This window comes from Thermobia domestica, chromosome 13 (assembly GCF_964235325.1).
Source record: "Thermobia domestica chromosome 13, izTheDome1.hap1.1, whole genome shotgun sequence".
NCBI lineage: Eukaryota > Metazoa > Arthropoda > Insecta > Zygentoma > Lepismatidae > Thermobia > Thermobia domestica.
Genome location: NC_137466.1, coordinates 51,141,865 through 51,168,441, shown reverse-complemented (window position 1 = coordinate 51,168,441; position 26,577 = coordinate 51,141,865).

Below are 26,577 nucleotides of genomic sequence, written 5' to 3'. Positions count from 1 at the left end.
GAGACCGATAAATCCTATATGATATAAAAAAAAATTAGGAGTGAATCTAACCCTTTATTCTATTCATACAAGAAAAAGGAAGCATCCTCTTGGTCTTCCTAATTTCCCGGCTAATTATTTCCCCGTTTTGATTTTCTTTAATTCAAACATTTTCTTCTTTTAAAAATAACTAAACAATATAATTTTTTCCTTTGTTATAATAACTAAAGTTCTGTCATGTTGATATCCGCGCAACCAGTTTCGCTTATCAACTCCTCTTAGTTTTGGTGTTACTGATGACGGCCAACTTGAATCATAACTGACAACAGGCGATAAAGTATGATAGGCGAAATGAAAGAAAGTAACGTGAAGAAAAAAGAAAACAGAAAAGTAGAAAGGACGAAAGAAAGAACAAAAGGACGCAGTTCTTACGTGGAATGAAATTTGACAAATACAGTATTGTTTCTGAACGAAGAGCATAAGAAAATGGAAAGTCAATGACATTCTTAGAAATGGTAAGAAGGATTATTGCTGTACAGTACGTGGAATGCGAAAAACTAAAAAGTTTATTTCAGGGGGAGCTTGAGCCGGATAGCCTCCTAAATAAGCCACTGAAGACAATTTTGCTCCCCTGATCCTTCATAGCATTTTTCAACTTCATTAATATTTTGAACAAACATCGCTCATATTATATATATATATATATATATATATATATATATATATATATATATATATATATATATATATATATATATATATTATGGGAACGGTCATATCCTTCCCCCCCCCCCCCCAATGTTGAAGACAGATTTGCGCCGATGAGCCTATCGTACCGTTGAGGACGAATGTGGTATATAAAGATGATTTCACAAGTCTCTTGGAAACAGTAGTTCACCGAAGTCTGTATTTAGGCCTAAAACATTGTTTTAGCGTTACATGATTAAAAGTATAAAAACTATAAATTACTGAAGTGATTGTACGAATACGGTGAAGAGCATTTATCAACGTTTAAAGAGTCGCAAGTCATCAAACAATTACTCCGATAGTAATTATGGTTTAAGTATTGTTACACCATAGTCTTCGCGGAAGGATTCTGATAGCCTCTTATTAAATTAGGAAAAAAATCAGGGCAAAATTTTGTATATACATAAATTTTCAAAACGAAACGAGAAGTTTTTCGAGACAAGGTGAGATAGACCTAAACTTTTCGAAAATCGAGACAAGATAAGAAAGAATTCGAGAATCAAGGCGCAAGAAGACAAAGATTTCTATAAAATTTACAAGTAGGGACGAGAAAACCTTAATTGTCGTCTTGTCTCGTTGACAATACTACTATGTAGAACTGTTTTATTTAGTTGATGGACATTAAAAACCCGTTTGCTTTTCATTTAATGTTTAATCTTTTTCTTTAAAGGACTGTATAATATCATTTTCTGTTAAATATGTATAGTATATACAGAAGCATAATCATCCAAAGTTTGGTACTCCTCAGGTCCGGGGGTTGCCTGATTTTTTTCATGGTCAACCTGTACTTACCTCTGGTCACTTCACTTCTGTGACTTTCACTACACTTGCTAAATCCATCACTTCTTATGTATCTGCTAAACTCAATTCATCTTTGTCTCTTCAATTCTACCTTCTTGGAGTTACCTTTCTCTAGCGTCTGTCTAGGAACTCTGCATTAGTATTAGATCAATGATACCTAATCTAATTTATCAGTAAGGCATTAAACCAATGGTAGAATAACAAATTCCTATTTCTTGTGGCGAACTAGAAATTAAAGAGCTGGAGCTGAATTAATAGGGAAAGATTGGGATTGGCAATTAGGTTGAAGGATACTATGCACAGTTCACGAAGACTTAAGGTTTCATTACGTAGATATTCACTTCTACGATTCAAGGTATGTGAATTCATGTAGTCAAAAATCCACCTTAAAAGATTTCACCCACTCTATACTGAAGTCATAGGACTAAGAACTCTCCACTTGCGTTGGCGTACATTTCTCAAAGGAATACAACCAGACAGATGACTTTCTATTGGATTGTGACATGCTCCCCAACCATCACCTTCAATTGTCTCTGGAATCGATCCCGTACAAGGTTGTCCTGTCGAATTGAGAGACGTGCGGCGAAAGTAAATTACGGGCCCAATGATATAAGTGAGAATTTCATGTCCAGCATACATTAATTATTTAGCTCCAATTTTGACCTTTCTCGTGTCAATTATAGTAATATATCATTGTGCGTGCGCGTCGCGACGTTAATAGTACACTGCCGTCTTACAATGCTTACAATGATAGTTGTATTCTCTAAATATTTTGGATTCTAAGCATGAATTAGAAATAGTAAACTCGTTATTTTTCCTGAAGCGCTTACGTCTTTTCTCCAATGACACGGGTCCTATAGAGAGAAGGGCCCGGGGCAATAGTCCCATTTGCCATATCGACGGGACGGGCCTCATTCCATGACCATGCACTTTATTTTTTAGGCTATACGGTATACAACTGAGTACATTGAGGACAAAATCACCTCGTTTTACAGAGGAAATTATACCATATGACACATGTAAATGGTCTAAAATCTTTATTGAGTACATTTAAGCTCACGAGATATGTAGCTTTAGTATTGATACCCTGATCGTAGTTTTATAAGAAACACCAGTTCAGTAGCTTCAGATGTTGAAATGAGTTATTGCTGCCCGCATTTTCGCTTTTGTTTTACGCTCTTTCTTTATTTCTCTCTCTCTCTCTCTCTCTCTCTCTCTCTCTCTCTCTAATTACGTAAGAAACCAAGTTGTGTGTCCATGCCTCTATATTTCAAGGTTACATCACCCGAACTGGCTACTCTCATTGCCACCAGACAGAAAAAGAGAACAGAATAGCCACAAGGTAAACTAACACATCAACTCATACTGTCGGGAAACCCAGCTTCTTTACAAAGGAAACGGAACTATACATACAGTACGATAAAGATGTCTGAGAAGCTGAAAAAAAAAAATCTGTGACACATTATTCCCAAGGCTCAATGCATGTTTTAAAATTGTGTTTCTTGCTCATGAGGAACATTATGAATGTAGCAACAAGGGAGGGAGATAATGAGATAACTTGGGAATCTGGAGCACTACTTTCTACTTGGGTGCTGCTTCATGACGTCAGGTTGACACAACAGGCAAATGCCGGTAGCGGGACAATGTTGCTATCTCTTGTGAAATACTCCTACAAGTAGTGGCGCTGGCATATGTTTATTCTTACGCGTGTGTTGAATTTGTCTGTTCTTTAAGGTTCACATTCATGATTGTGAAAAGTTGGGCCGCCAATAATTTATATTTCTTACGAAAAAGTGACAGTTTATTTTTATTTATTTATTTATTCGAGAATAGAAAGATGATAAACCATTTTACATTCCTTTAGGGAACCATTTTTAGGCTAACTTCTGTATAGAAATCATGACGGAATTTTGAATGAAAAATGTGGATTCAAAAAAAATAAAATAAAATAAATAAATCATGAAACCTCGCACTTTGTTTCATTGAATTTACTTAGGTATGTGAAATGAAATACACGTATTTTACGAGAGCTCTGAAAACCGATTGAATACCCGTAAATTATAAATGAGCCAAAGCACTCGAACAATACATTAGTTCAACCCATTTAAGAAGAGAAAATATTACTCTAGTGACCCAAATAGCCAATCACATTGTTGAGCTCCTGCGGTAGTAGAGGGAAAATAGAGGGAGAGAATATAAAACATCAAATATTGAAGAGTATTTGCGTCAAATGGGTGTGGCTTAATGAGTTACATGAAAAAATCGTTGTTTATTTAATTTCCGGATGAAGCTAGCAATGTTCAAACTGTACTACAAAAATGCTTGTTTTCCTTTTCTGAAGTTCACATTACCTTTCAGTGCGGATAGAAAATATTTTCGTCGTTGTCAACAGTATGAAATGGAAGAAAGTCATGACATAGTAGCTCAAAGAAAAGAACATTCTAATCACTTAAGCCAGGGTTTCTCAACCTGTAGCATACGTACCACTGTTAGTATAGTAAAATCGCTCGAACCATCCCCACGCGGCTACAAAGGAAGCGGAACACAATTGAAGGAAACCGCGTGTTTCTTTGTTACATGGGAGGGATAATTCAACATGTCCTTCCAGTTGAGGGTGGCCTGCCAGTTGACCTGCTGAAAAAGAAAGCGATGTTGCAATTTTCACCCTCTTGCTTACTGTTCTTCAGTAGTCTTCGCAGAAAGACAGATTTATCTAGTTGTTTTTTCGTTACTTTTGTTTTCATTGCATCCTCCTTCCGTCTCCTTTAGCTTGGAGGGCATAATTCTGGGGCGTTAAACTGAAATATTTAATTTTATTTGAATTCGTTGTAATGAAAAGAAAAAAAGAAATCAATCATTAGTTTCATGATATGTGCTTATATTACTCTTAAATATAGCATATTATTAATATTATGTAACTTCCATAACGATAACGCTTGTACGAACCAAACATGTTAAGTAGTTCGCCCCTGTCCTCCCCCCCCCCGCAAGGCAATGCCGCAGAAGCCTGATGAGAAAAAAATACAATCTTTCTTTGCCGCTCCCAGAAATCCGTCCTTGACCACCCCTGTCCATACTATTATACTGAATTCCTTTAATGATTGTTGTTTTATTATTATTATTATTATTATTATTATTATTATTATTATTATTATTATTATTATTATTGTTGTTGTTGTTGTTGTTGTTATATAATGTATCCATCGATAATAAAAGTTTAACGATGGCAACAACGTATTACTTCGACACCGAACACGTGCCGTTTATGGCTTATTTGGAGTGTTATTTATGAGGGTGGTTAGGGCAAATTTTCTGCTTGAGTACAAAGGAAGCCGGTTGGGGACGAATAGAACGTCTCGACTATATGTGAATCGCTGTTGGTGGTACATATGCTAATCTGCTTTGGCTGTGAAGAATATGGGATGAAAATAAATGTGAAAAAAGACGAAAGCCATGGTGATTGGAACGAAGCGGTCGGTGTTAAATATAGAAGTAGGAGGGGAGAAAATAGAATAGGTTTTCGATACCTGGATAGTATTATTAATTATGATATGAAGTGTGAACGGGAAATAAAAGTAAGAATATGTGACGAAAGAAGCATTTAGGTTGAATTTTGTTGGACCTTGAATAAAGAGTTGAGAAAAACATTCATAAAGTACTTTGTGTGGAGCATTGCACTGTATGGGTCAGAAACATGGACATTACGCAAAAACGATGAAAAGCGACTGAAAGCTTTCGAAATATGGGTGTGGAGAAGAATGGAGAGAATTAGTTGGTTGGAGCGGAAAACGAATGAGAGAGACTTAGGAATTGTGGGGAGGGAAAAAAAACAATTTTAGATAATAAGAAGAGGAAGAGAAATTGGTTGGGACATTGGCCAAGAAGGAACTCTATCATGAGGGACGTGTTATAAGGTATGGAGGCAGAAAAGAGGGGGAGGAGGCGAAGGAGACTACAATTAATGGACGATATCAAAACAGAAAATTCGAACGTGAAGACGAAGAGGTTAGCGGAAGACCGTGGAGCATGGGAGCATCTCAGTTTCGACAAGTGACCTGCCAATAATAGCAGAATACCAATGATGATGGTGGTGGTAAGCCAGTGAAGAAGGTTTAAAAACCCATGGGTTAAGCGATTCTGTTGTTAATTGATCCTACTACTGCATTTCAAGAACTAACATATGTCGTAAGTAATGGAATCCCTTACATCAGAGCTTATCAATCTTATCCATTTACGTAATTAGAAAATGAAATGAAATCTTTGAGTTTTACGTCCCACGAGTTATGCCGGTTAGGCTAAAGGAGACGGTGATGATGAGAAATGAATGAAATGGTGGAATGAAGAAAGTGGGAAGAAACGGGAGAGCCCAGAGGGAACCCACGCACACGGTGTTTGCCACCACAAAGTTCACTCGGCGGGACTGAGATCGAACCCGGGACCCCAAGCACCAGAGGTGGAAGCTCTACCATTGAGCCACCGCGGCCCCCTTCACGTAACATCGTAACATAGAGAACATTAACGTATTAATAATCAAAATTACACTGAAATAGTCAAAATTATAATTCTTCGTTCCAGGAGCAAAGCCACACATCTACTGACTTAAATGAATACTCATATTTCTGATTATGTTACTTCAGTTCGATTCAGCACACTATTTTGGGAGGGTGGTCTCAAGCAAGATAATATGTTCACACAACAGAAGTCGTTCGTACCATCGAGAACTGTCTCGCGTATCACTAGTGGTGTGCGTACCACAGATTGAGAAACCATAAAATGAAATAATCATAATTAGTTGTTCGGTAAGTGTTCACATAAAAATAGCAAAATATAATATTCAGTAGCATAGCACAGTTTCTTACTTACTTATGGGAAAATTATTTTTAATGCAATATTCTAAATATCATATGTTATTCTTAATATTCTGAATTATTCTTAAAGCCTTATAATCACTGGCGCAAATCCCAGGGGGGACGAGGGGAACATGTCCCCCCAATCTTGGACCTGGGGGACTTCTTCCCCCAATAATCTGACTTCAAAAGTGCTTTTTTGGGATAAGTGTAATGATTTGTGTCCGACTGCCACAAAGGAACGTGAGATGAAGTTGATTTCTCTTGGCTTTTCCATTTCTTTGAAAAAGAATCGTATTCTGTAGTATTTCAAACTGAACTTCGTGCTGTAGTGCGTTTAGTAGTCTCATCAATATGTATTAATTCCACTTCCGCTACTTGGGCACAAATTGCAATAAATGCCAGAGGAGGATATGCCCCTCTCCTCATGCTGGAAAGTTGTCTCAGCTGTAGGTACGGGCACAAATTCCGCGGAAATGGGGAGACATATCCCCCCCAAACATTGGAACTGGAGGCACTCCCAACAATCCGATTTGAAAAGTGCTTTTTGTAGATAAGTGTGATGATTTATGTCCGATTCCACAAAAGAAAGTGAGATGAAATTGGTTTCTATTGTTTTTTCCATTTTTAATGAAAATAAAGGTGTGCGACTGTGTGTGACATAACCTGATGTGAAATCTTATCTCCTCCTCCCCCCTAAGCCCTAGAACACCAAGAGTATATGGACTACCCAATGTCAGTAGATCCCATCTTTTTCAGTAAATGCGCATTTCATCTATTTGTAGTATCAGCCTAGGCATCTACTCATGCTTCGTAAGCCAACTCTATGGCCTATGGAACCCGGCTCCCGGTACACTCAGTCTTACAGTAGAAACTACAGTGTTCCGTGGACCACAACAAAGCTTACCATTGTAAACTTTAGTAACTCTATACAGAAAACATCTGCACTAATAATACGTGACTCTTGAATTCAGCAATTTTATTGTTTTTATTTATTTATTTGTTTATTTGTGTGTATGTGTATGTGTATGTACACTTCCGCAAGCTTTCAAAATGGGCACCGCATCTCTGCAAGGACACTCGCATTCTGAGGGCAGAATTCCTGATGGTAGCACTACGGATCTCGACGGTAATCTTGTTGATTACATCAGCAATTGACGTCTTTAGTTCTTCGATAGATAGTGGTTAAGTGTACACTATTTTCTCCCTCTTTCGTGAGATTCTAACAATCTCCAAGCATGTTAATCTACGCAGACTGGAATTTCCGAAGGCTATACACATAATTTCTTGCCTCACCCTTTTCGATATCTTTCGCCGTTGTTACAATTCTTCGTGGATCCACTCATACGCTTTCTGGAAGTTTGACTTGTTCTTTCGGTATCCCACTTCTTTGTCAAGTTCAAAAGTATTTGTTTGGAGGGTGTATCTTTGTAGTAAAAGCCTTATCTAATCTTTCTCTACGGTCAGGCGCACCTCAGAAATTTTTATTGGGATGGGTCCAAGCATTGAGGGGGGGGGGGGTTCAATACTACAAGCCACTATGTAGTATCGAACAGATATTATTATGTACCCGAAAAAGTGATAAGTAATGCTAAAATACTTTCACCTATAGAACTACAATGTTTTTGTGAGAGAAAAGTATAGGCCTAGATATGTATAAAATCTAATTTTCATGTCATATCAATTATTTCCCTGTTATTAAACAAAAGTTTTGGAAGGGTCTGGACACGGTGGAACCCCCCCCCCCCTCTTTCCATGAGTGTGCCTGTGTGCACGGTTATATATAATTTAGTTTTTGTATATTCGTTCACAATGAAAACACGCTGTTCTACATTACACGAGGTCGAAGTCTTATGTAACTTTACGTATGTGTCGCCAGATAAGCAAACAAAAAACCTTTAGTTGGTGAAGTCAATGAACCACGTATTCTATTGTATGTGTTTTCTGTACGGAGCTATTAACGTTTATAGCAGTAAATCTTATTGTGGTCCATGGTATTGAATGTTGATGGAAAATCCCTGGGATTTCATCGGAATTTTAATGAAACCTGTATTTTAATGGGATGTCAATATTTTCTATTTCATTTTTTTTTTTTTTTATTTGTAGATAAGTGAAGTAAACATAGGCTTCTTATGGTGAATATTTCCATATACCGTCGTGCCTGATTTCAACAAATTAAAATAGCAAAACAATATACACACTCAAAAGTCACATAAAACATTAAACTAAACCTTCAATTATCAGTGTGGGTTATACGGTACTTATTTTAATCTTGGGGTTAACCTCCCAAGATCATTTGCTGAAATGCAGAAGCTTCCATATACTGCAGTCTTCAACTAAAGTTTCCAGATCACTTGGTACAAATTGAGATGTTTCCATTAACTACTATCCTCAGCTAACCTCCAAAGGTTCACTTGCAGAATTTTAAAGTTTCCTTTCGCTACAGTAGTCAGCTAACCTCCCGAGATCACTTGCAGAAAATGGAGAAGCTTCCATACACTGCGGACTTCAGTTAACCTTTTCAGGTCACTTGGTGTAAATTGAGAAGCTTCCACTCATTACAGTCCTCACCTAACCTTCCGAAATGCACAGGATCTTACATTCACTGCGGTCTTCACCTTACTTCTTCAGGCCCATTTGCTGTAAATTGAAAAACTTTTATGCTTGACGCCTTCAGCTAACTTTTCCATCTCGATATAGAAGTTACTAGTTTTAATACCAGGTACCAATTATGGCCTTCATTTTTAGAATCTCCTTCCCTCTTTCCCTATCTACCATTTGTTTAGTAGAATACAATTCCTCTTCTATGTTCTGATAAATTTATTTTTGTTTTCCTTCAATATTCCTGTTTTCTAAGCCAGTATCGTAGCCGCACTAGTCAACTGGATCTATTGAGATTGCCACAGGCAAGCAGTATAAGGTCTCTGGTCAGTATTTGGAGAAAACCATATGATACTAGGAGTGTGTCATACATCTAACATCGTGAGGTCAAATGGGGGAGATAAAAGAAGTAGCGATCGAGAAAACAGAAACAACAGAGAGAGAGAACTGTAAATGTCTGATAACATTTCTAAACTTAAAGAACGTTTATGTGTTTTCTTACATTTAGGTCAATTTTATGGTAGGGGGTGCGGTGGCTCAGTGGTAGAGTGTTCACCTCCGGTGCTTGGGATCCCTGGTTCGATACCAGCTCGAGGCGTGTGGACTTTGTGGTCGACAAACACTGTGCTCGTAGGATTTTCGGGGTTCTTCCGTTTTCTCCTACTTTCTTCATTCCACCATTTCACTCATCTCTCATAATCACCGTCTCCTTTAGCCTAACCGGCATAACTGTGGGACGTAAAACTTAAAGATTTCATTTCTTTAAAAAAAAAATATGGTAAGGAAATAGATTCATTGTTCTATTTGACTCTGTTATTCTTATCATCACGGGGTTCCTGAATAGAGTTAGGAAAAAGATTCATAAAATATTTCTCGTATAAAGTACTGGACAAACATAGACACTGCGCAAAAGCGACCAAACAAGACTTGAGGTTTTCCAAATGCAGGTGTTGAGAAGAATGGAGACAATTAGCTGGATCGAACGGAAAATTAAAGAGGACGTGTTAACCAGTAATAGAGAAGAAAATAACAATTTTATATGTAATTAAAAAGAAAAATAGAAAATGGTTGGAACATCGGTTGTGGAAGAACTGTAGAGTGAGGGACGTAAAAAAAATATGGTAGCAGAAAAAAAGAGCAAGGGGCGAAAGAAGCTACAATTGATGGACAATATTAAAACAAGAAACAGCTGCATTGTGACGATGTTACCTGAGAACTGTGGTGCGTGGAAACTTTTCAATTGCGGCAAAGGAAATGCCAATATTGGCAAAAGACATATAATGATGTTGATGATAGCCAACCAGTGGCGTAGGCAGAATTTTGTAACCGGGGAGGGACATTTAAGCTCTCAAATTTATATAATTTCTAGTGTTTACATACATATCTTAATATGATAAATGTTTATTTTTGCATAATATCTGAGGGGTGAAATCTGAAATTTTGTTATTGCGTAAATCACTGTAGTTAACTTCTCCAGTCATCTCCGTTCACGCATACACTGAAAATAGGGACTTCAAGTCCCAAAGTAAGGAAAGCTTCCTCTGGGTATATGGTTAATGTACGCACCCTCGGCTCAAGAGACCCGATTCGATTACCAGTAAGAGTTTATGTGGTTTGGATCTCACGTTAACCTGTAAGTTCCCGTCTCATATAGCCCAGTTACTGAAAAGGATGTTAAACTCGAAATCACAACAACAAATGAAAGTAACAAAATATTTACTAATATTTCTGCGTATATAACGTACTATATCCATCCCCCTCCCCAAGCTGCGGGGCCCAATTTGGATTTAAACAACATCTGCAGTGTCACTGCCGATATCCATCTCAGCGACCGAAAACAATTAATTCGACTCTAATATCAGTCATTTTTGATAATTTTTTAAATACTTCTCGCTCTCTCTCCCCTAAGTTGCACCGTCAAAGTGAAATGATAAAAGTCATTCCAAGCTCAAACCTCATCTAAGTCGAAAATTTGATCGAGATCGGCCGGGTGATTCAAGAGTAATTAAGTCACAAACATAGTGACTTTCATATTATATATATACAGGTGTTGTTGGTGAACTATACCGACAAACTGTAACGGTGATGTGATTCCTTACATCAAAATAAGAAAAAAAAGATCATATGGACCTATGGCGGAAAGTGCATGGTTTCAGAGCTAGGGCTGTCCAAAATCGCGAAAAAGCCAAATTCCGAAAGACTACATTTCGAATTCGAGAGAGTGTGGATGGTGGTATTTCTCAGCGTAAAACAAGTCACGCATTCGCAATCCAAAATTCCATATTTCATTAATGTTCAATGGGTGTACAGATTATTCCCTGTATTGTCAAATTCTCAGACATGTCATCAACCGAGTTTTGAGATATACTCTGATTTTATGATTGGTTCGTAGTAGGCAAACGATAAGCCTTGATATCAGTAAACACAAAATCCTTTGGCGCGATGCCGGAAGTGTTAAGGATCGTCAGCAGCATGGTACTCGGGAAAACGCATGCTGTAATGTTTTCTTTCATGCTTATAAATGAAGGAAACGTGAAATATACACAGATGAATACATCGCATCTCACGTTATTCCGAACACACACACACACAAACATGGATCTGCCTGTTCCTAACACTTCCAACTTCTTTCCTAAATATTGGATGTTTGTTGTTATCAAGGGTTACCTCCTGCCTACTTTAGACCCTCCTTGAAATCAGGATATATCGGAAGACTCCATTGAGAGCATATCTGAGAATTACACCCTGTAGGGAATGCCCTATACGCGTATTGAAAATTGACTAAATATGCACTTTTGGGTTGTGTATTCGTGGCTTCCTTTAAGCTGATAAGGACCACCATCCACAGTGCCTGGAATTCGAAATAGGGCCTCCCGAAATTTGGCTTTTTCGCGTTTTGGACAGTCCTAGCTCTGAAACAATTGGACTTTTCGCCATAGATCCATATGAACTTTTTCTCTTATTTTGATGTGAGGAATCAGTTGTTACAGTTTGTCGTTACAGTTCATTAGCACCCTATATATATATATATATATATATATATATATATATATATATATATATATATAGGCGTTAACCTGAATCTGAACCACAGCAGTTCCCACTGTCAATCGAATATGATATACCTGTTGCACGCAAATTTAATTTATTCATAATTTATTTTGGAATGTCCAGAATTGGAATTAAACATCTAATTATTCCTAATTGTTTTATAAGAAAATGCTTTATCTCTTTTTTCCTTGATATGAGCTCCTTCGTGGCTAAGCGGTTAGCGTATGCACCTTTGGTGTTGGAGACCTGGGTTCGATTCCCGACGGGAGCTCATGTGGTTCGGATTTCACGTTAATCATATAGGTTCCGTATCATATAGCCTCGCTGCTGAAATGGACGATAAACTCAAAATCACTTCACTTCACATCTTTATTCGTTGATATTTTCAACTATAAAATGACGCATTGTGTAAATGTAATTGTGCGTGTTCGAAAATAAGATCTGGAGATTATTTAAAAAAAAACTCAAGGCACACACAGCATGAAATTCCACGCGTACTTCAACAGCAAAACTACCGCAGACCCTGGTAGCGGCTCTTTTTTATCCGTTATTAAAAAAAGAATTGTACGATGAATGCATGCAGCACGCATATAGCTACTTTTAAAACTTTTTTTCTGGAAAATAATACAGCTCTATGTAGAACAACTTTGTCATTATAGATGAAGAAAGCTTAGTTCAAAGTGCATTTAAAAAAAATCATTTGGAGTTCAAAACGCCTTTATTTCCAACTGTATAATAGCATACTTTAAAATAATTTTACCATATTTAGTGAAATGTGAATCTCTGTAAATAGTGAGCATAGCGCTGCGGTGAATTTTGTTTTTCCTAAGGGGTAGCTTCAATAATTTTGCAAATATATATGAAGGGTAAGGGGAAAAAAGAAGGAATGTCACAAAACTGCATTTTCGAGAAAACGGCGTTTTAATATTGCAAACCGCTTAAGAAGAATAGGGTTAGTTAAATCTTTTGCCTATTTTATATGGACATTTCTACATCTACGCATGCATGGCATATACAGTCAAATAGAACCAAGAGTCACCAACAGATAGGGCAAAGCACCGGAAAAAGCGCATACATGGACATTCCTTGTTTTTTCCCCTTACCCTTCATATAAGGGTGATTCAGATCGTAATGCCTCCAAGGTGATACCTTTATTTGTATTTGACAGATATACGTAACTGATACAAGTATCAGTGGAAAGCTTGCAATGTCAGCTACAAATGGTGGCATCATTTCTCAACATAGTCCCCATTACGGGCAACACACTTGCGCCAACGCGAAACAAATCTTTTCATGCCGTCGGTGAACAACTGTGGTGGCTGCTGGCGACACCATTACCGAACTGCTGCTTCCACCTCTGCGTCATAATTGTAGCATTGGCCCTTAAGGTGATCCTTAAGTTTGGGGAAGAGCCAAAAGTCGCAAAGGGCAAGATCCGGACTATTGGCAGGATGAGGCTGAATGTCAACAACACTTTGCCAACGGATGGGATAACTTTGATTTTTTTTAATTTTTTTTTTTGACGGTACTCCATCAACTGACGCTTTATTTCTGGGTCATTATGGTAATCCTCTACTCATCCCCGGCTATGAATGTTCCTGGGCGCATTATCTTCTGCAGTCAGAAATACAATGACAGCCCGCTGTTTCAATTGCACGTCACCACTGGATGCCATAGATTGCAACATTACTGTGGATCGAGAAGAGGTAGGAAGGTGAAACAAGTGACATTCTATAGCTTAAACATCAGTGCATTAATGATAAACAGTTCAGAATTTTTGCAATACTATTCGCCAAGTAGTCAGCTTGGAGCATTACTTTCTGAATCACTCTCGTCGTTAGCACGAAACCCTGCGAAAGAATCACGTCGGTCCCTTCTAATGGAAAAGTCTCACCAAAATCGAATCAATGGCCTCTTAAGAAAGTGATGAAGCTGCGTAGACACGTAGGTCTCATGAGGTGTACGCAGCCCTCTAAAAAAAAAAAAAAAGTAATTTTAAGTCCCATGGGGTCTTACATGGCACTAAACGTGTTAATGGTCAAACTCTTGGGACAAAACATTACACACTGAACGCGCACAAAGAAATCAAGTCCATTTTTTGGTCATTTTGAACATATTTCATCTTTAAGATATCTATCAGATCCCTATTTTAGAGCTTTAAAGATTCATGTCCAGATATTGTATAAGAAGTAGAAAACGATATTCACTTTCCATGTACTTAAGCATATCGTTCAAATTTTGTCTCTTTTTTTCTCACAACTTTGGTTATGTGGCTTGGTTCCCTTACGCTCTGAACGCCCATGTATACACAAGGAGTGCCTATATCAGAAGCGTCATTTCAGATTTTGCTTGGGGTGGCAAGAACCCTTGATATAAGTAAAATTTCGCGTTTTTCACTGATTTACTACTATTCTATTGATAAAATCTATATACACCTCAAACTCAGGGAGGGCAAATGCCCCTCCCTGCCCCCCCCCTAAATGACGCCTCTGGCCTATATTCCAAACATCCATGACGGACCCATTCAATTCTGTTGAAATATCTCCCCCAAAAATATTATCTACTTCTACACTTTTTCTGGTTCTGACTAACATTAACCCAATAAACCCCTCCCTCTTTTCGGGTTCTATCTTCGACTCAAATGTATTTTTGTATAATTTATCCATTTTCAAAAAATTTTTAGTTAATATCTAGTCTAAATTTTCATTTTTTTTTTTTTTTTTTTTTTGGTCTAAAATTTCAATGACTCAGTTTGGACCATAACAACTCTTGTGGGTACCCCTGTACATAGCCTATATAGGCCTAATTGTGATGAAAGAAAAGAGTAAAAATTTCTACCACTTAACGATAGTAAAAATTTCTACCACTTCACGATTCAATATGGGAATCATATGCAAAGGCGTATTTCATAGAATTTTATTAAGGAAAAGGGAGTGAAGGGGGTCAAACTCTCATGTTCATTTCGCTTCAGGATTTTTCTATACATATCCTAATAAAGTAAATGTGCGTTTTTTCATAATATATTGTTGAAGGGGGGTGTTACAACCCGGAAAACCCCTTTGCGTACACAACTGATCATATGTGTAATATTAATAGGCCCTAATTAACAGCATAAACGCAGTACAAGTAAGAGGGCACTAGTCGGGTAGCCTATTTCATCAAATCAGAAGTATTGTAACATTTCCTAAGCGGGAGCCCGTAGTGTCAAAGGTACTCGGGTTTTTAGTTCCCTCGCCTATTTTTATTACATCAAAAGTTTATACAAACTATGTACAGTGACTTTACAAAAAATGAGATCAAATAAGATCTTCGATTGTTTCTCTAAAGATAGCTGTGGGTTTGAAAATGAGTGTCCGGGAGATTCTCTATCCCACAGCAGTCGGAAAGAGATTGAGTGAGGAAGGACGTCCTGGCCCACAGCAGCCGGGACAGGGACTCTCAGCCCACAGGAGTCGAGAAGGTATTAGGATCTCTCTAGCTTACAACAACCGGAGAGAGTAAAGGAGTTATCTAGCTCACAGGAACCGGAGAAAAAGAGAAGTTCTTTAGCCCACAGCAGGGAAGAAGATACAGAATTTCTCTAGCACACAGCAGCCAGAGAAGTTAGGTAAAGTTAATCAGTCCCAACACAGAATAATGTCTTCGGAAACAGAAAACATAAACAGAAAGATGTTTTGGGGTACTGCTTCGCCAATCTTGCAGTACCCGGTCCTGGAATTTTGGTTGTTGTTAGTCATAAAGTATTTGGAGATCACAACAGTCATCAATTACATTCCCGCATTGGTTCAGCGCCCCCCAGCGCCATACTACTGCCGTAGACTTGTCGGTCAGTGTCCGTCAATCTGCCCCATCGCCAGAAGCACATCTAAACATCCTTTACTTCTGGTCCTGAAAAGAGCCGGAGTTGGAAACCAGCGACAGGGAGTGGGGAACCACGGAACTATAGAACATGATTGTAGGTTTTGTGGGCTCCCGAGTGGTTTGTAGGACGGTCGCCACGAATTGTACCTTCAAGATCCTCCAACTACTTCCATTCACAATTTCACTAGGCTGCTGCTGACTGCCTCATCCTGGGGTTTTTCGAGCTACTTAAATAATTAGCTTGTTAGTTGCGAACTATTAAATAAATAATTTATGGTCCTTATTGATTGATATTAAGCTAAGGAGATCCCTGCTACAGCACATTTAGAATTTGATACTGTGTGGGAACTTTATTTACCATTAGAAAACAATTTCCACATATTCCATTCGTAAGTGTAACACAGCTTGATTTAAGTTATCTCCTCAGAAAAGAGACCTCCTCCTCTCTCAACACGGGCTTGGAACCAGCAATGGCGGAGTCCTGATCGTTAGTGGTCCTGCGGCGTATTTTATATCCTCTCCGTGGGTATTTGCTTGTGGTGTCTTGGCTTGTGGTGTTGGTGCTCTTCTTCAGTCAAATATTAATGCCATGGTAACTAAGTGTCGTCTGCTTGTGTTGTTTACTTCATGTACGTGGAGCTGGTGATCACGTGGAGTGAACATAACAGTGTTTTCATCAAAATACAAAATTTTTCACTGCGTTGTAAAATTATAGGGAAGTGAACATTTGGCAAACCTCAACTATGAGACATAAAAAGTAATACAACAATTTAACTTTACAGCAAAACTACGTGTCTGTGATGATAGCTTTTTAGTTCTCTCCTTTAGTTTCTGGAGCTTATTTCAAAGTATTCGCATATAAACATGATTCTTCTTGTGGCCTATAAGAAGAAATCGGATGGAGTTTTTGTAAGTCTGGTTTTTTGAGTAGGCCATTTCAAAAAATATAGCCCAACTGGTGCAAAGTAATGGAATAGCATGTAATATCGTCTTTTCCAGTAGATATCAACTTCAGATCAGGCTGTTCAAAGACCATAATAATAAAAAAATTATGATATATTTCTCTCAAACTTTTTAGACCTACTTGATTACGTGTTTTTATCTCACAACTGGAAGCATAAAGGAATAAATGCAAATAGGAAACGTTTACTCATCTTTGTTTCGTTGATGACATCGTTATTTTCACAAATAACAAACAACTCAGATCCATATGGTACGATAGAGTAGGGATGCACGCGAGACGTCTCGTCTCGTCTCGCGTCTCGTCTCGCATTTGCGAGACGAGACACGAGACGAGACTAAACCATGCGAGACGAGACTCAGTTAAGTCTCGCACTAGAAGTCTCGCGAGACTTCTCGCAGTCTCGCAACATTTATGAATTACATGTAATTATATATTTAGTGATTTTACATTTATTGAATTTTCTAAGTTGAGTGTTAATGCCTCCAGGAACAAAAAAGTGATTGGGGCAATAGACATTTTATGAGATTTATTATTATTGAAGGTTGATTTTCAGAATTAAAGCCTTCTTTAGTTTCTAAACATCATTAAAAAAGAAAAGCTTTGTAAATTGGAAATTTATTACAACATCGATCTAGGACTTTATTTTGCGACACAAACACATACACGCGGGCGCGCACGAATACATGAACTTCTGTTTTTTGGTCTGGAAAGCGAATAAGACTCCCTATTGCTGCAAAATGTGATATTTCTGTTGTTTCTGTCTTTTTCACATTACTACTAGCGATTTATGTTGGGGGATGGTGGGGAAATCCCCTCTCGTCAAAGTTTATCCCGGGTCCGTCTCGCAGAAATAACATGATATTTTTTACATGGAATAAGTATTTTCTTTCTATATATTTATCAAAAACATCCCCCTCTAGTTTGGAAGTTTAATTCAAACACTGGTTTGGTAGGATGGCCCTATAGGTTTGATGCGAGATGGTAGGAATGGCCCTATATCTGTCAGTAATTTTATTTTCTAGATCTGGCAACACTATATAAGTTGAAAGCGAAAGTTGATAAAACGCGATAATGCAACATTGCTACAAGCGCGAACGAACCAAAAGAATTGGGTCGTATTGTGTTGTGAGGAGTTCTTTTGTTGTCTACAAGCGCTTTTGGCGGTATAAAACATCTTTATAATGGAAAATCACCCTTCAAGGAAACGACCAAAACGTGTAAATGTTGATAGTGGCGACGATATTTTAGAAGAGCCAAATATTGCTGGAGACCACTAAGCTGGAAAACAATGTTGGATCCAGCAACAATTTATGCTGGTTTTGCTGTAAATTATGCTATTAACCCTTTGGGGATCCCATGGTACAATCTGTACCATACGGGATGTTTCATGGTACATTGCGTTATAACTCTCCTATTTGAGCTTTTTCGTCCGTTTTTTTTTTTCATGTCCAGAGGCATTCTAGAAGACCTTACGTATGGTTTCACACCTTCCTGCGTCGAGACATAGGAGGTGATGACGTCATAATTCTAAAATATATATTTTCTTTTAATATTGCGGGGCCGGTCTATGTTCATTATTTTTTGGCGGGCTTATTTTTACAAGATTGAAATTTTGCACAAACATTCAGTCCACCGAGTAGTATTTACCAGATTATTTTTTCAGATTTCTGCGTTAAAACAGGGGGGGATCCAAAGGGGCGAAAAGTTGAAAAAAGGGATATTTTACCAAAAAATCAATTTCTTCGCGATTTTCCCACCTTAAATACATGATGGAGACAAGTGAATGGTACGCCTGAAAGGCAGTTCTATTCTGAAGAGAATGATGTGCGACACATGACCCTAGGGTAATTAGGGAAGTGTCAGGGAATTTTTATGAAAATATACTTCTGTATAAGGGAATTTTGGACATTTTCGGTATTATTTTTTGCGGGCTTATTTTTGCACCTAGATGATTGAAATTGTGCACAAACATTCAGTCCACCGAGGAGTATTTACGAGATTTCTTTTCGTACTTCTGTGTTAAAACATGGGGGTACAAAGGGGCTAAACGTTGAAAAGGGAAATTTTTTACCAAAAAATCCCTTTCACAGGATTTTCTCGCCTTAGATACATGGAGACAAGTGAATGGTACCGCCTGAAAGGCAGTTCTATTCTGAAGAGAATGATGTGCAAACAATGATCCTAGGGTAATTAGGGATGTCTCAGGGAATGTTTAAAAATTTCCCTCTGTATACGGGAATATGGGACATTGTCGGTATATATATATATATATATATATATATATATATATATATATATATATATATATATATATATATATATATATTGGCGGGCTTACTTTTGCACCTGGAAAATTGGAATTGTGCATATCTCTGCATTAAAACTGGGGGGTCCAGAGGGGCTAAAAGTTGAAAAAAAGGATATTTAGACCCAAAAATCCCTTTTTTTGGAATTTTTCCGCCTTAGATACATGATGGAGACATGTGAGTCATACCGCCTGAAAGGCAGTTCTAAGCTGAAGAGAATGATGGGCGAAACATGACCCAAGGGTAATTAGGGATGTCTCAGGAAATTTTTTACCTGAGATCATGGTGTGTTACTGTAATTTGGGGCATGGTGGGAATTCCTGATAAAATTTCTTCCGCCCTTACTATTCAAGATAGAAACTTGAAATTTGGCACACACATTTAGTATACCAAGTACTATTTATCAGATTTTTTTAGATGAGTACGTTCACACAGGGCCACTCCAGAGGGGCCCAAAGTGCGAGAAAAAAATTCCCTCCGTAATTGTTCCTTTGATATCATTTTTCCCGCTTCTGGTATATGGTATGATCATGCAAGTGGTACCATTGGAAAGCCAGCTTAATTCTGAAGAGAAAGAGGTATGAATCATGATCCTAGGATAAATAGTGACGATGCAGTAGCTGCTTGACTGAAAGTCTAAAAAATAGCCCAAAAAGCCGGGTACCGGAAAGGGTTAATTTGACGAAAATTAATGGTCCAGGAATCAAATTCCAGCACAACTTTTCTTTTAATTTGGAGCGGAGGGGACACAAGTTCGGATACCATGTTGAACTTTAGGTTCCGTCTCCTTAGAATGTTATGAACATTCATCCCATGGAAAGCAATGGCAAACCACCAAGGATTCAGCTTGCCAAGGGACTTTTAGGTCAAATACCTGCCTTCGGACAGAATATCACATCATCATTCATTAACAGCCATAGAATAACACATTGCAAAATTTTGACCAGAATATATGCGAGATTGCGAGACCATGCGAGAAAGTCTCGCGCGAGACGCGAGACGAGACTCAAAATTTTATGCGAGACGCGAGACGAGACTTCACATTTGCGAGACGAGACGAGACGCGAGACGAGACCAACATTTGAGGCTGCGAGACGAGACGAGACTTTTCCATTTCTCGTCTCGTCTCGTCTCGCGTGCATCCCTACGATAGAGCCTAATTTGAAGAGCAAGCAAGTCACCTGGTTTGAATATGAATACGGAGAAGCCAAGGATGATGTTCAACAACTTCGCAAGGATGATGTTCAACAACTTCGCAAGAATGATGTTCAACAACTTCGCAAGAATGATGTTCAACAACTTCGCAAGAATGATGTTCAACAACTTCGCAAGAATGATGTTCAACAACTTCGCAAGAATGATGTTCAACAACTTCGCAAGAATGATGTTCAACAACTTCACAAGGAAATCAACAATGTAAGTTGAAAATACAGAATTAGAAGAAGTAAATACTTAAGTCTCTCTGGGATAGAAGAAATTCATGGATGACAACAATAATGATGAAATTAACGGACTGATTACTAAGCGAAGGTGGAGTGTATTTGTAAGGAACAACGTCACATTAAGAAACAGTCACATAGTCTTCCAATGTGCCTAAAGCGTAACATTTTCAATGAATTTTAATATATAGATCGGAGAAGTGAATACTAAAAAAAATCATTCACCACCTGCACATTACACAATGAAGTGACAAAGGTAGGAAAATAATGGCATTTATCAGGACAGCAATACAGATATTACCATGAAAATAAAGATACTGAAGTGGCAGTGGGCTGGATATATTCCAAGAATAAATTGTCTACTATATTATTAGTAAAATATTCAGCCTTTTGGCAGGTCCTAGGACCAATAAGGTTTTCTTTTTATTTTAGATTTGGACCTGGAAATGTTTCTTCTTCGTTTTCTGACCTTCAGCTTCCTCTTTTAACTTCCAATATTTTCTTCTATTTTTCAAATCATCAATCATTTGTGTTCTTTTTCTTCCTATTCCTCGCTTCCCTTCCATCTTTCCTTCTATGGCGGTATGAAGAAGACAATTTCTTCGCAGGATGTGTCCAATCTAATTGGCCTTTCTACGAACGATGTTGGCTAAAAGCGCACTCTTCTCTCCTACTCGTTTTAAAACATCTTCGTTTGTTATTCTCTGTGTCCATTTTTTCTTCTTCATATTACACCAACATCACATTTCAAAGCTTTCCATATATTTGTTCTCCACCTTTCGTAATATCCAAGTCTCAGAACCACACATACTCCATATATAGCACTTGACTATCTTTTTCTTTAGTCTATCCGGCATAAGCGTAGGACGTAAAACTCAAAAATTTCATTTCATTTTTTTCTTCTTTAGTCCAATATTAAGCCTGCTAGTTAAAAGTGATCTTTTCTTGTTGAATGTCTTGGCTATGGGAATTCCAGAACTTATCTCTTTGGTGAAATAAGTATCTCTCGTCAAAATACTTCCCAGGTCCTTAAAATTATTGACCTCTTCAAGTACGCTTTATTCTATTCTGACATGTAAGGACGCGTTCCCACAGGATGTTCTTATGACTTTCTATTTTTTGATATTGATTTCCATCCCACAGTTTCCCAGCTTGTAGCCCCTCTTCGGTTCTGGTTACAGTAACTGTATCGTCTGCATACCTGAAATTATCTATGGACAAAAGTAATTCTTGATTGAATACCAAGAAACAACAAACGACCTAGAAAACGTCCTTCTATAAGGTGGTGTGAGGAAATCAGAAAGCACTACGGAAAAAGCTGGAAAAGATTTTTTGCAAAATAGATGGTTGTAAAGAGTGGGAAAATCTTCAACGAGCAGAATACTGATAATGGTTGACTATAATACAGTGTGTATAAATTTCTAGAAGAGAATTTAAGAGCACCCAGTAGATAGGAATCCACGTATTCGGCTCAAAATCAGTTCTTAAAAAGATTATAGCAGGCAGTAGAGATCCCAGATGAGGTACCCATTGAAAGTTCCGAGTATGTTATACAGAGTGTTCAAAAATACAGTATTCACATTAATAGCACGTGTCACTACCTCGAGCTGCCACACAACTAGCTGTTCCGGTAGGTAGCCGGTCATACACACGCTTAATATCTGTCTGTGGTGTGGCGTAGCGAAAAATACTGGATACGGGTGGATCGGCAGATTCAATCCTTTGCCTAGCAGAGCTTGATGAAGCCTTTAGGTCATGGAGCGGGGATGTTGTGGCTACTATTTTCTTGCTATGGTTTAAGAGTCTGTTCTTGGAAATACCATGGACCCACGGCTTACGAACTTAGCACGGTCCATAACGCTTTTTGTTTGTTTGTTTAACGTCCAACGATTATGTACCGAGTCAAGGGGGACGGTGATGGAGAGTTGCATGATAAATCATTATATGTAACAAGTAATTATAACTGCTATACCAATATCGGAAACTAAATTGGAAATCTTGGGTTGCATTGATGTAAACAGTTACAGAAGAGGTCGCTTGGGTTAGTGTGCATGCGAAATATTTTCTTATGCACTTCTTTCGTTTCCATGTAAGATTATACAAAACGCATCCGGTTTTTGGTCAAACTTGCTACAGAAGAAGATCCTGATTTTCTTTATAAGCAAATGAAATACTTTCCTGTCCAGGCCTTTTGGCTTGGTAGCATTTTTGAGATGATCCTCATTTTGCCCCAGTCCGCCCTCGATATTATAACTGAAGACGTATTCTTTGACGATGGAAAACATATTAACAACAAAAAATGTTTCACTAAGTAGAATTTTCTAGATCTTTTCAATAATAGTAATAGAATCATGTGTGTGTCTGGTGTCTGTCATCAGCTGTACACATAGAAAGAGGTTACTTAGAGACGCCAAATTTTGAACACATACGGATCTTTACCAGATCTAAGTGCGTTCCAAGCCATTTTTTCAATTGTCGGCTCGGGTGGTCGGATTTGGGAAGTGAAAATGTATACAACATTTATCACGGTTCGTAAGAACACCTTGCGTGTATGCAAACAGTATTTCGTTATAGTTCTGCGGCTTATATAACAGTAGAGGATAAACACCCGGGCAACGAAATAGTTATGGAGAAATTAAGGACACTTTTCATATTCTCTTTTTATCCAGGTTTTGAGTTGCGTTGATATTGAGTTTAACGTCCCGTTCAGCAGCGAGGCTATGCGAGACGTGGACCTACTTATTAACGTGGAATCCGAAACACATGAGCTCCAGCCGGGACTCGAACCCGGATCTCCCATACGTACGCTAACGACTTAGCCACGAAGGAGCTCTTATCCAAGTTTTGAGTTCAGACCCGGCAGCGACGAGTGCTTAGAGGTAGTACTAAATAGTTACGCAGAGAAATTATTATTATTTTAATTTGATATTTTGAAAAATGTAGAAATAAAGAGAAATGGGAGCTCTTATTTCAATTTTTTTTCAATTCTTTTAAAATCATTCATTTTCATTAAATATTCATTTTCTTTAGATCAAAGGACCGCGAGATCAGTAACGGTGCCAGACGAGCAAAGGGACGAGCACCCACAGGTGCTTACACCTGCTGTTCCCTTAGACATGTATTGTAATATAGGTCAAGTAATATAAAACTATCCACTTCAATATACACAACAATAGCTGCTTATTTTCTTCTCCTCCACTTGCTCCGTGATGATGTGAAAGATGACCACAGGAGCAAGAGGCCTTCAATAGGCAGGACTACCATAACGTGCAACGCATAAGGCAAGTGTTGTGTAGTGTTCGAATGATCGCCAGTGAGCATGAAGCTGAACATGAAAATAGAATAATGTTTGGAAGATCATCGAAGATTAGGAAGTATGTAAATGCAGCTCAAAATCTCACGACTCTGAATGGTGATGAGAAGCAGTGCAGCATCCAGGTGTCAGGAGATCATCGCCCGTCTCCTAAACAAACTTCTTCGTAGTTATCACTGGCAATAACTCAGAACTCAAGTACGAAAGCTGTCAGTGGAATCTTCGTTGCCGAGGCCAAAGAAACTAAGGAAGTCAGAAACAAAAATCAGAGTTATGTTGATCACTTCCTTCGGTGTCAGAGACATCGTTCACAGCCTTCACAGCGGCCAGACAATTATTCAGGGTGTCAACAAAGAAAGCCTACGGCGTTTGCTTCGCCCAGTGCGTGAGAAGACAGGTGGATTGTAGCTGTTGCATCATGACACTGCACCAAGGCACAACACTCTCAGTATACGACTGTTTCTGGCCAAGTACAACATGGTTGATCTGAAACAACCTACCTTTTCCATGTCCTCTGTGACTTACCAGTATTTTATTGCTTAGGTTGAAGGGGATTATCAAGGGGACGTGGAGGCCACAAAAAATGCAGTAACGATGGAGTTTCGGAACAACATCTCTGCAATGTATAGAGGCGTGACAGAGATGTATGGAGAAATGTATTAGAGTGAAAGGAAATTATTTTGAAGTAGACACCATATATTTTGACATAGAAATAAATTGTGTGTGGAACCATTATTTTTCAGACAGCTCTCGTAAATAAATCAATATCTTCTCTTGATAAACACAACAATGGAATGAAAACATAACAGCAAATACATTGATGTAAAATTTAACGGTATCTGTAAAAAGTTCCTGAAACAAACTGTTATCTACCTTCTTTATCACATAAGAGAAAGTAGTTTTGTAACTTAACAGTAAAACATTTTTTTCATGTACGCATTACCTTCATCGAAGGGAAAATATCACGTTCGACCATTCTTCTTCTTCTTCTTCTTCTTCTTTATTTTTTTTATTTTCCCAGTCCCGCCACGCGAATATAGGAAAGGTGTCTTCATCCTTTAAATACGGGTCTAGCTTTCAAACGAAATTCTTCCCGCTTTTGGTTGTTAATTGTGTACACCTACATAGCATAAAATGATTCTATAACCTAATAAATAATTAAATATGGTACATAAAAACAACGTGAATGACTTAAAATTTTATGCAATGATACGCAACGTACGATGCATGTGTAAAATAGGAAGTATTTTCTAACTGAATCAGTTTGTGCACAAACTGCTTCGTCATGAAGCCCTAGTTTTGAGACAATCAAGCAAACATTGATCTTTCTGTGATGATTGGTCAAATACAACATGTTAGTTATACGGCTTCGGAGCACTTAAGCTGACGTCAATTTAACACAAATCAATAGTTTTTCTTTTTCTTTTTAATTCTGGGTTCTGAAATTACACTATCTAGTTATTGAAAATATTGGATTCAAATCCTTTCTATGTGGGTTGATTCAATTATTTATTCAACTCAATACATTAATCTTGTATTAATAAAATATAATAATATTAAAGTGTGCCCAATTCAAACAAAATTGTATTAACATGGGCGCCCATCTTGTAAGGGCGCCCTGGGCCCCAGGATCTTGATATCTATACCTGAATTTTTGCTTAGGTATCTGACAACGAAACACATAACTGCGAAAGGTTATTATCTATTTAATGTGCTCCAAGTGTTGTCCATCTGTATTCAAAACAGTTTGGAAACAAAGAACAGTTTGGGATGTCCTGTTGTACGAAGCATCTCCATAGAATCTCTTAATACCACTTTGAATATCCTTCTTCAGATTAGTACATGAATGAGTGTTGCCTAATAAATAATGTCCTTCAACTAATCCCATAGAGATCACAGGAGATTCAGATCTGGTTATTTGGAGGGCCATGGATTTGGAAGTAATCGGCTAATGATACGCTTCTCATCAAATGCGTTACGGAAAAATTCTTGCACCTAACGAACTATGTGAGTTGGAGATCCATCCCGACGACTTTTACGAAATGTTGGGGAGAATGGGGGAATGGCGGTTACCTAAGCAAAAATCGTTATAATCTAGCTCGTAAAGCACGAAATGTTTCCGTGATAAGTCGATCTTATAGGTAATTCTTTCTAGTTTATTTTGACCAATTTCAAAATACATCTCTTAATTAATTGCCAAGCTAAAAGCGAAAATATGAGCATACTCAATTGACCGTTATTGCCCACACGGTTGGGTAATGGCAGTCAGGGATTTCCCCATGCTTTACATATGAAAAAAAAAAACTTCAATACCATTAAGATTTCAAATTTACTCATTAACTCTAGAACAGTTGGGTATCTACAGAGACAGATAATAAACCGCAGTTTCGTGTAAAGAAGATTTAAAAACCTACTTATTCATTGAAGTTACATATATTTTTAGTCAATACCTTAATATATTTGAAATATAAATCTATTGGTATTAGCAAAAAATCATCAAATGAATATATACCTCTGGATCCAGTGGAAGTTCCTTGTTCAACTTCATCATCTCTGGCCCCTGAGTTAGATTACACTTGAATAGCTTTGTTTGGGGGTTGACTGTCAAGACTTATTTATTATCGTTTACTTTAATGTCGGGGAGCCCCGGTCACTGACTGCCATTACC